This window comes from Neoarius graeffei, chromosome 4 (genome assembly GCF_027579695.1).
Source record: "Neoarius graeffei isolate fNeoGra1 chromosome 4, fNeoGra1.pri, whole genome shotgun sequence".
Lineage (NCBI taxonomy): Eukaryota > Metazoa > Chordata > Actinopteri > Siluriformes > Ariidae > Neoarius > Neoarius graeffei.
The window spans coordinates 106,698,260-106,707,745 of NC_083572.1; the positions used below are offsets into that span (position 1 = coordinate 106,698,260).

Below are 9,486 nucleotides of genomic sequence, written 5' to 3' on the forward strand. Positions count from 1 at the left end.
CAAGTGGATTGTATTGAATTTAATTTTATATACATTTGAGGTACGGTATATAAAGGAAAAATTGTGAAACTTGTAGTTCAGTAAAATCCATCTAAATCTTCATTCAGGTCTTATGTAGGTCTTATGTAGCCCAAAAACCAAAACCATCCCTATGTCACAGTGTTATAAAGTGTGTTTTAATGCATGGTGTATTAGTTTCACATTCATGTCTATTATTACTACCAAATGCCTAGTTTATCTTTTGGACATCTTAAATCAAGCTCACTTGGTAAGCTACTGTATGTTACATTATAACTGTGTCATAATCCTGTGACATAGCACAACTGCACTGAAAGTCATTTAACAAGACTTTCTAATGTAAGTCATTCACAACAGCTTTATGTCAGCAAAAATCTGTGACTTACGTCAGCCTACTCAGTCTTACGTAGGTTTATGTCAGTTGTCTTGTAGGGATTGTGTCAGTGTTATGTATAAAATAAACGACTATACATTGTAATAATACACTATGACATAGTGATGGGTTTATTCATAAGGATACTTAACACTGACATAAGCACCTACACAGGAAATAGTAAGAACTAGAGCTAAAAATATTTTAGAAGTAAACTTTACTTAAGGGTGATGTTCATAATGGTACAGAGCATCTCAATAAGCCTCTCATGACTACTGACATAACCTTATATGAACATAAATACTGCTTTCCAACAGATTAGGGGTGTTATAACGGACTTATGTCAGTGTGCTATAACAATGTCTGAAAGATACCATAACACTTGGTGATGATAATAATAATAATAATAATAATAATAATAATAATAATAATAATAATAATAATATGTAAATGTATATAACACCTAATGAATGCATCGTAACGTTATGAATGTGCTCGTAAGTTATTATACGTAGAAAATGTTACTGAAGAAATCTTTGAATGTTTATGTAGGTTTATGTGAGGTGTCATAAGGGTCTTATGCATCCATATGAACTTTTTTTTGACAAATTTTCACTTTTTCTTGATTTAAATATTAAGAAGTGCGCATAGCTTTCGATTCAGTAATACTGATATATAAATGTAAGGTCCAAAATTCTACAAGTATAGTCTGTATTTTCTTTGAAAAAAAAAAACTTTTAATTACAATTTTATATTTTCCAATAAGGGCTGAGAAACGTAAAGGAAATTTAGCCTCGTCAAAGCACATAAACAACAAATCCAAACTGATCCCATTCAAAGGCATCACTGAAACGGCAGATGTGTTCAAACTGACAAAAGCCTTGATCTTCTTTGGTCTTTTGTAGAAACCACAAAAGTTTCATTTCCACTATCGGAAATGGATCCACAAAGTCCACCATGAGCATGAAAAAAACAAAAGATCCACTTTTTTTTCCTCCACCGCTATCCCTGAGCTCCTTGCATGACCATGCGTGGTGATCATTAGACCTTCGAGAGCTTGGTGAAATGGCCAGCGTGGCAAATCTGCTGTCCTCCATCATGTTGAAAGCTGTGTCCAATCGTATTCATCCTCAGCAGCAGGTAGCCCACTCGCCTGCGACGCTGCATTACGATTGGTCGGAGCTCTCTGACCAGGCCATGGGTCATCGGCCTGGCCGCACAGAGGCCACGCTCCTGACTGAAGTGCCCCGGTTTGGCTGAGAGAGTGATTAATGAGTGGTCGGGGCAAAGGCAGCGCTGTGGCACGACACACCCGCTGGGCATGAGACCGGAAAACAGCGAGGTCTTTGTACAACAAAGTTCGCTCTATAACTCATGTGCAATATGTTCCTGTCAACCTGTAGTCATCATCTTCACTTCGAAGTTGGACATCTTGACGAATCCACATGATGTGACGATGAAGCCGACTTGACGACTCTAAAACCACTCTGAAGGTGATTATTTTCTTATAACTGCATGCTCTGAAGTGTTATTCTTCTTATACTAGAGCAATTTATAAGACTATGACAATTCTTTATTAATTAAGGCACAAATTTGAACTGTTCATGGGTCATTCTAGAATTCGGGGTACATTTCGCGTCTCCGAGATAAACCTTATGTTATTTTCCACAAAAGAAATCTTTAGTGAATCAGTTTTGAACAGTAATGCAAATTGTGGCAAACTTTCACCAATAGCGAGGCTTGATGTACATTTTAGACCCAATTTATCCATAAAACATTAACTAACTGACTCCCACCCCTCCACCCATATTATTAGCTGTCTTCGACTCCTGATTCATCCATTCAACTCCAATAAACAGGAAGTGATTCAGTCTAATAATCTAGTTATTGGGGCTTATTCTATTAACTGTTATAAAATCAATTGCATAGAAAGTCTATTTTCTGTATTATGTGAAATTTCAGGAATAAAAATGTATATTTTTTTTATCTGTCCCAATGTTCTTGTCAACTCTGCTATAAAACCGCATAAAATCCATAAAGACTTTTAATAATACGCATGACACCTGCACCGAGTGATGTCACTTCCTCTGGTGGGAAACTTCAGAAAGGCAGTGAGGTATGTTGTGTTTCTTGGCTGATTAATTTGAACAAAATGTTGAGGATTTTACACCAACAGGAGATTAATTATTCGTCAACTCTGTTATTGTGGTATTGAAGTGAAACAATAATATGATTAAAATCCATAACATTCTGTTTTTTTTTTTTTTAAATATATGCCGTGTGGTAGCTAGTTTGAGGTTAGTATGGGGAGTCAAGGCACAAAATGGTGGGAAACGTCAACTCTGTTATCGTCAGTCCTGTTGATGGATTGCCTAGTTTAACGACCACGGAGCTGACAACGACTAATAGATTCACCACTCGAAATGTACCCGCAATTATAGAACGGGCCATATGTTTAAGGTTATGTTACATCCATGAAACAAGATAGCTATAACAAGCAGCTCGAAACAGTCGTTCCATCACTAATCTCTACTTCTCCCTTTGTTGATCTCGTAAAAAAATACAACTTGGTAACAAGAAACCACAAAATTAAATGTGACATCAAGCTGCGCTCATACATTTCACTTAAACTCCATGTCAGAGTTAAAAGGCGTCTTTTTTCATGGGCGGTACATTAAAATTGTACATCGCCGAGACAAACTGACTTTGAAGTTATAAAGCGTAAAGCTACACGTTCATCATGCGGTGTAGAAATCTACCTAAAGGCTAAGGGTGTATCTCATACAGTGTTATTAAACATAATTTATCTAATGCTGAGTGAATCCGTGGTGTTAGCTAAGTATTAGCGCACTTTAGAAGTCACTGAAACCGAGCAAACTGTGCTCGCCCTAAAGGCGGTCGGATATTAAGAACAGATGTTTTGTTTTCACTCCTTTTTCATGTTAAGATGCACGTTCCTCTGGAGCAAATCCTCACATGAAAATTACCTTCAGCGGTTTCCCGTCTTTTGTTTTATTCACGTAGCGCACTGCAAATTTTGAACGAGACAAAACTCCTGATGACATGCACTGAATAAAGTTAGCGCAGCTCTACATGCTGCAAACCTTCTGCACTCAGTAAAGCCTCTGACAGTGCAGCTGCTCCAGTGTGTGGGTGGACTGTTTGTCTCGGGTGGACCTCAGGAACAGGCTGAGAAAGCTCCATGCCCTTTCATCTAATTGGCCGTGGGATGGCCTTAAAAATTATTGGCAGTTGTGTGGTATACAGCCTGCATTGTGTCTTTGGGCCATTGTGTGTCACAGTAAATAATCCCCCTGCTCTGACTATGGAGCACATCCTGCCTGTGGAGCAGCACGGCTCCTCGGGTGACAGAGATGCTCTGCGGGGTATCGGGGTCTTCGCAAGCATCCCGCTGCTGGAAATTAGCCGACGTCCTGGCCTCTCTTTCTGCCGCTGTCAGGCCCCTGATGAGGGATTTGTTGATATGATAACTTGATTAGGCCTCATGTCTGAAGAACAGGGTCAGAGGGAACCAGCAGAGCACAGACAGGCATGAGCGGGACCTGCTCTTTAACCAGGGGATCGACGCTTGTCTTAATGATTTGTGGAGTAGAAAACACTCCGTGTTGTGCTGTTAGAGAAAAATAATCAAGTTGATCATTTTCTTCTGAAAGCACATCCACATCCATCGTGAAGGGTTTAAAGAGAAAGAAGGTTTTATTCCTTTAATAATATAACACAACAACTTACCAAGATGAAATATTTTTAAAGGTCCCATGGCATGAAATTTTCACTTTCTGAGGTTTTTTAACGTTAAAATGAGTTCCTCTGACCTTCTTAAGTCACCCCAGTGGCTAGAAATTTCATAATGTGTAAACCAAACTATGCCCAACATTTGAGAATGGCGCGTCAAAACGGCGCGTTGATAAACTCTTCCCTTTACTACGTCAGCAAGGGAGATGATCCCCACGCCCCCCCCCGGATTCCCACCCACTGTATGGATTGCCTCGCCCAGTTGTAGTGAGGAGACCATAGAGGACACAACAACATGGCATCACCTAAGCGAGCGAAACATGGAAATTGCGCTGTACATGGATGTGACAACACAGAAAGGAGTCTGTTTTTACTGCCGACGGGAGAGCCCCTGAAGACGCAGTGGCTTAATTTTATTTACTTCAATAATACGCCGTCGAGTCTACCTAAGACGGTGTATGTTTGTCAGAAGCATTTTCCTGAGGAATGTTTCCACAACTTGGGACAGTACAGGGCAGGTTTTGCACATCAACTGTCACTGAAGCCTGGGTCCGTACCAAGCATCCCTGCCGCATCAGCAACAAACACCGAACAAGTAAGTGTATAACTGGTCGTTTTGCCGTGTTTTAAAATCGGTTCGTTAGCCTAGCAATGGCTACATTAGCTGTGCAGCTAACTGCTTCCTTGTAGCCAGGTACTCTGCGCTACAAAACTAAAGAGCATGCAGCATGCTCTGTTAAACTGAGTTTAGTCTGGAAATTGACTGTAACTTATGAGCTTATGTTTGACTATTGCTCCGCAATGCATGTCTTCTGTTGGATAAGCGCTATGTTGCTGTAGTTGCTGCTTCTATCCTCTTTGGTTATGGAGTGCGTGTTCAAGCCTAGGGTATTATACGTTTGTAAACTACCACTCCGAACACTCTCACTCTCTGTTCTCTGTGTCACGTTGAGTTTACGAAAGGAGTCCGAGGGAGAACGGGGTTTTGTCTTAGCAGCGTGGCTACAGGCACTGATAGCAGCGAGTATGTGTGTGCGCAGCTTGGTCAAGCCCCTCCCCCTCCCCCCATGGCCCGCCCCCACCCTCTACCCTTCCCCGCCTCCTGCTTCTCATTAGCAAAACGACGCACTGGGAAAAGCGCTGAAATGGGGCTTTCTCCCAGGAGGCTATATTTACGTGCCGAGGGTTCATTTCAAGAAAGGCTGTGGATATAACATCCGGAAACCTCCACGAGCCCGTTTAAAGCATCAACAAACCACCATGCCATGGGACCTTTAATATACACTACCGTTCAAAAGTTTGGGGTCACTTTGAAATGTCCTTATTTTTGAAAGAAAAGCACTGTTCTTTTCAATGAAGATCACTTTAAACTAATCAGAAATCCACTCTATACACTGCTAATGTGGTAAATGACTATTCTAGCTGCAAATGTCTGGTTTTTGGTGCAATATCTCCATAGGTGTATAGAGGCCCATTTCCAGCAACTCTCACTCCAGTGTTCTAATGGTACAATGTGTTTGCTCATTGCCTCAGAAGGCTAATGGATGATTAGAAAACCCTTGTACAATCATGTTAGCACAGCTGAAAACAGTTGAGCTCTTTAGAGAAGCTATAAAACTGACCTTCCTTTGAGCAGATTGAGTTTCTGGAGCATCACATTTGTGGGGTCGATTAAATGCTCAAAATGGCCAGAAAAATGTCTTGACTATATTTTCTATTCATTTTACAACTTATGGTGGTAAATCAAAGTGTGGCTTTTCATGGAAAACACAAAATTGTCTGGGTGACCCCAAACTTTTGAACGGTAGTGTAAATACGCAGGTTATTATAGAAAATCGTGCATGCTGATTGGTCGAGAAATTCAGACTATTCCTCGATAATCACCTCGAATGGCTCGGTAAAATGGCGGCCGATCGCTTTGTCACTGTAGTAAGTGAGAAAGAATTACAAATGATGAAAGAAAATGCTGTTCCTAAAATAAAAGCACTAAAGATGCTATGAAGTTTGGTGTAAAACTATTCAAAGGTAAGATAGAGTTGTGATTTATTTTATCGATTTCAAAACAGTATTTTATGTGATTCGGCATAAATAAGTGACACAAGTCTGAGTGCACCAGTGCGTGACGCTTTTGAAGTTTGAAATAAATGATTTTTTAATACAATTTTTTTTAAATAATCACCTGTGTATTTATATTAAAACAATTATCCGCCTCAGGCTCAATGAATATCGGTGAGTAATAACCTCGACTTTGTCTCGGTTATTATTTAAATAATAATGGCTGGCGTTGAGTGGTATATCAGATATATACCATGAAAAAAAACCCATTTAATATCTCATCTCATTATCTGTAGCCGCTTTATACTGTTCTACAGGGTCGCAGGCAAGCTGGAGCCTATCCCAGCTGACTACGGGTGAAAGGTGGGGTACACCCTGGACAAGTCGCCAGGTCATCACAGGGCTGACACATAGACACAGACAACCATTCACACCTATGGTCAATTTAGAGTCACCAGTTAACCTAACCTGCATGTCTTTGGGGGAAACCGGAGCACCCGGAGGAAACCCACGCGGACACGGGGAGAACATGCAAACTCCGCACAGAAAGGCCCTCGCCGGCCACGGGGCTCGAACCCGGACCCTCTTGCTGTGAGGCGACAGCGCTAACCACTACACCACCGTGCCGCCCTCAATGCATCTTTCTCTTTCAAAATTCTCTGAAAATCTTCTGTATTTAACAAAACAAACCTGGCGGCCATGTTAGTGCACAAATTGTCACAGTCGCTCACTCGCTAGCGCGGAAGTTTTACATCTCTGACGTGTGACATCATGTTGTCTTGACGACCATACAATATCGTAAATCATATTCAACGCTCATTCTCCATTGGGTAGAGTGACGTAATACACGTAGGATAAGTGATATGCTAACAATATTGCATGCTATCAAACCAAATGAATGAAACCCGCTAGAAGGGAATAGAACACGCTTTTATTTCACCGAAAAAGTGTCCTATATGGAAAATAATCACTGATATTCACTTCAGCTTTGGCGAATAATTGTTAGTTATTCATTATAGAATCAAATCAAATCAAATCAAGTTTATTTGTATAGCACTTTTAACAATAAACACTGTCGCAAAGCAGCTTTACAGAATTTGAATGACTTAAAACATGAGCTAATTTTATCCCTAATCTATCCCCAATGAGCAAGCCTGTGGCGACGGTGGCAAGGAAAAACTGCCTCAGACGACATGAGGAAGAAACCTCGAGAGGAACCAGACTCAAAAGGGAACCCATCCTCATTTGGGCAACAACAGACAGCCTGACTATAATATTAACAGTTTTAACAGGTATAACCCTCAACTGTCCTCATAGGGCCGTCCTTCACAGGAGCGGTGCGATAAAACTCCGACCAGACACAGGGCACCGGGATGGATCAAGCAGGTCCGAGGGGCAGAAGAGGCCAGCATCTCAATCCCAGGACCAACATGTAACTCAGAGGGACAGATTGGGGGGGAGGGAAAGAAAACACAGGTTAAGAATGACATATCGTATATTTTTAACGATTTACAGTTACATTAAGATTTCAATTCTTATATAATTACCAAACTATTGCAACTTTATCATTCATAGGATCTCTTCGGCGCTTTGGTATCAAGAACCTGGAGGAATTTTGGAGGAACACTTTCATGATTGCTGCAACTACAACCTGGAAATCTTCAGGACGTTTTGAAGCTAAATTCTTTCATTCCTCTTAACGACTTTTGGAGATACTGTATAACTAATACCTCGGGGTCAGCGGGACACATGACTTTCAACCCTGTTGCGCTTTTTTCATGAGATATACAGTACTGTGCAAAAGTCTTGGCACCGTTTTTTTTCATACAGACTTTGTTATAGATTTCTATTTTATGACTTCTACATTATCAAGTCAAAACATTACAAAAACATTTTCCAAACATTCGTGCTTTTTTTTTCCAGCACAAAATTAAATGTTACAGGGGGAAAAAAATGTTTGTTGTTTGTATCTGAGCAGTATATTCCATAAGAGAGCACTTTTCAGATGAAAAAAGAAAACATAATTAAGGCTACTGGAAAATTTTTTGGTGCAAAATGAAGACGCGAGTGGGACAGTCCAAGTGTCCAGAAGAACTGTGGCTGGTTCTGGAAGATGCTCAGTAAAACCTACAGCTCATTTCCGCATAAAACTGCACTCACTCGACCGGAGACTACTTTTTTTTTTTTTAAAGCAAAGGGTCGTCTCACACCAAATACTGACTTTGTTTCATGTATTATGGCTTACTGATTACTGTTTAAAGTATTTTCTTTTATGTTGAAACATTTCATTTCCGTGGCACATTGGTGTAGTGGTTAGTGCTGTCGCCTCACAGCAAGAAGGTCCAGGTTTGAGCCCCGTGGCCGGCGAGGCGAGGGCCTTTCTGTGTGGAGTTTGCATTTTGTCCACGTGGGTTTCCTCCGGGTGCTCTGGTTTCCCCCACAGTCCAAAGACATGCAGGTTAGGTTAACTGGTGACTCTAAATTGAGCGTAGGTGTGAATGTGAGTGTGAATGGTTGTCTGTGTCTATGTGTCAGCCCTGTGATGACCTGGCGACTTGTCCAGGGTGTACCCCGCCTTTCACCCGTAGTCAGCTGGGATAGGCTCCAGCTTGCCTGCGACCCTGTAGAACAGGATAAAGCGGCTAGAGATAATGAGATGAGACATTTCATTTCATTATTTTTAAGCCATTTTTGGTCGATAGCATTTCTTTACATCACGTACCTAAGACTTCTGTACAGTACTGTAAGTCATTTTCAGGCCATTTTGTCCAGGAGTCGCTCACAAAAGTGATATTGTTAATGTTAATCTCAACACACATCCAGGTTAAATAAATGTTTAAAAAAAACATGCAAAATATTTCTCATCTCATCTCATTATCTCTAGCCGCTTTATCCTGTTCTACAGGGTCGCAGGCAAGCTGGAGCCTATCCCAGCTGACTACGGGCGAAAGGCGGGGTACACCCTGGACAAGTCGCCAGGTCATCACAGGGCTGACACATAGACACAGACAACCATTCACACTCACATTCACACCTACGCTCAATTTAGAGTCACCAGTTAACCTAACCTGCATGTCTTTGGACTGTGGGGGAAACCGGAGCACCCGGAGGAAACCCACGCGGACACGGGGAGAACATGCAAACTCTGCACAGAAAGGCCCTCACCGGCCATGGGGCTCGAACCCAGGACCTTCTTGCTGTGAGGCGACAGCGCTAACCACTACACCACCGTGCCGCCCTGCAAAATATTTTATATCTTTTATATCAAGGAACACAGAACCTCTTAA

At 41.4% G+C, this 9,486-nt stretch overlaps 1 long non-coding RNA gene across 1 annotated transcript; it reads left to right on the forward strand.

Annotated features, from left to right (window-relative positions):
• The first annotated feature begins 4,702 nt into the window (after window positions 1–4,702).
• On the forward strand, window positions 4,703–8,080 carry LOC132884541 (uncharacterized). The gene is made up of 3 exons (XR_009654474.1): window positions 4,703–4,739; window positions 7,517–7,675; window positions 7,775–8,080. It is a non-coding gene; the product is annotated as an uncharacterized LOC132884541 (long non-coding RNA).
• Window positions 8,081–9,486: the final 1,406 nt, after the last annotated feature.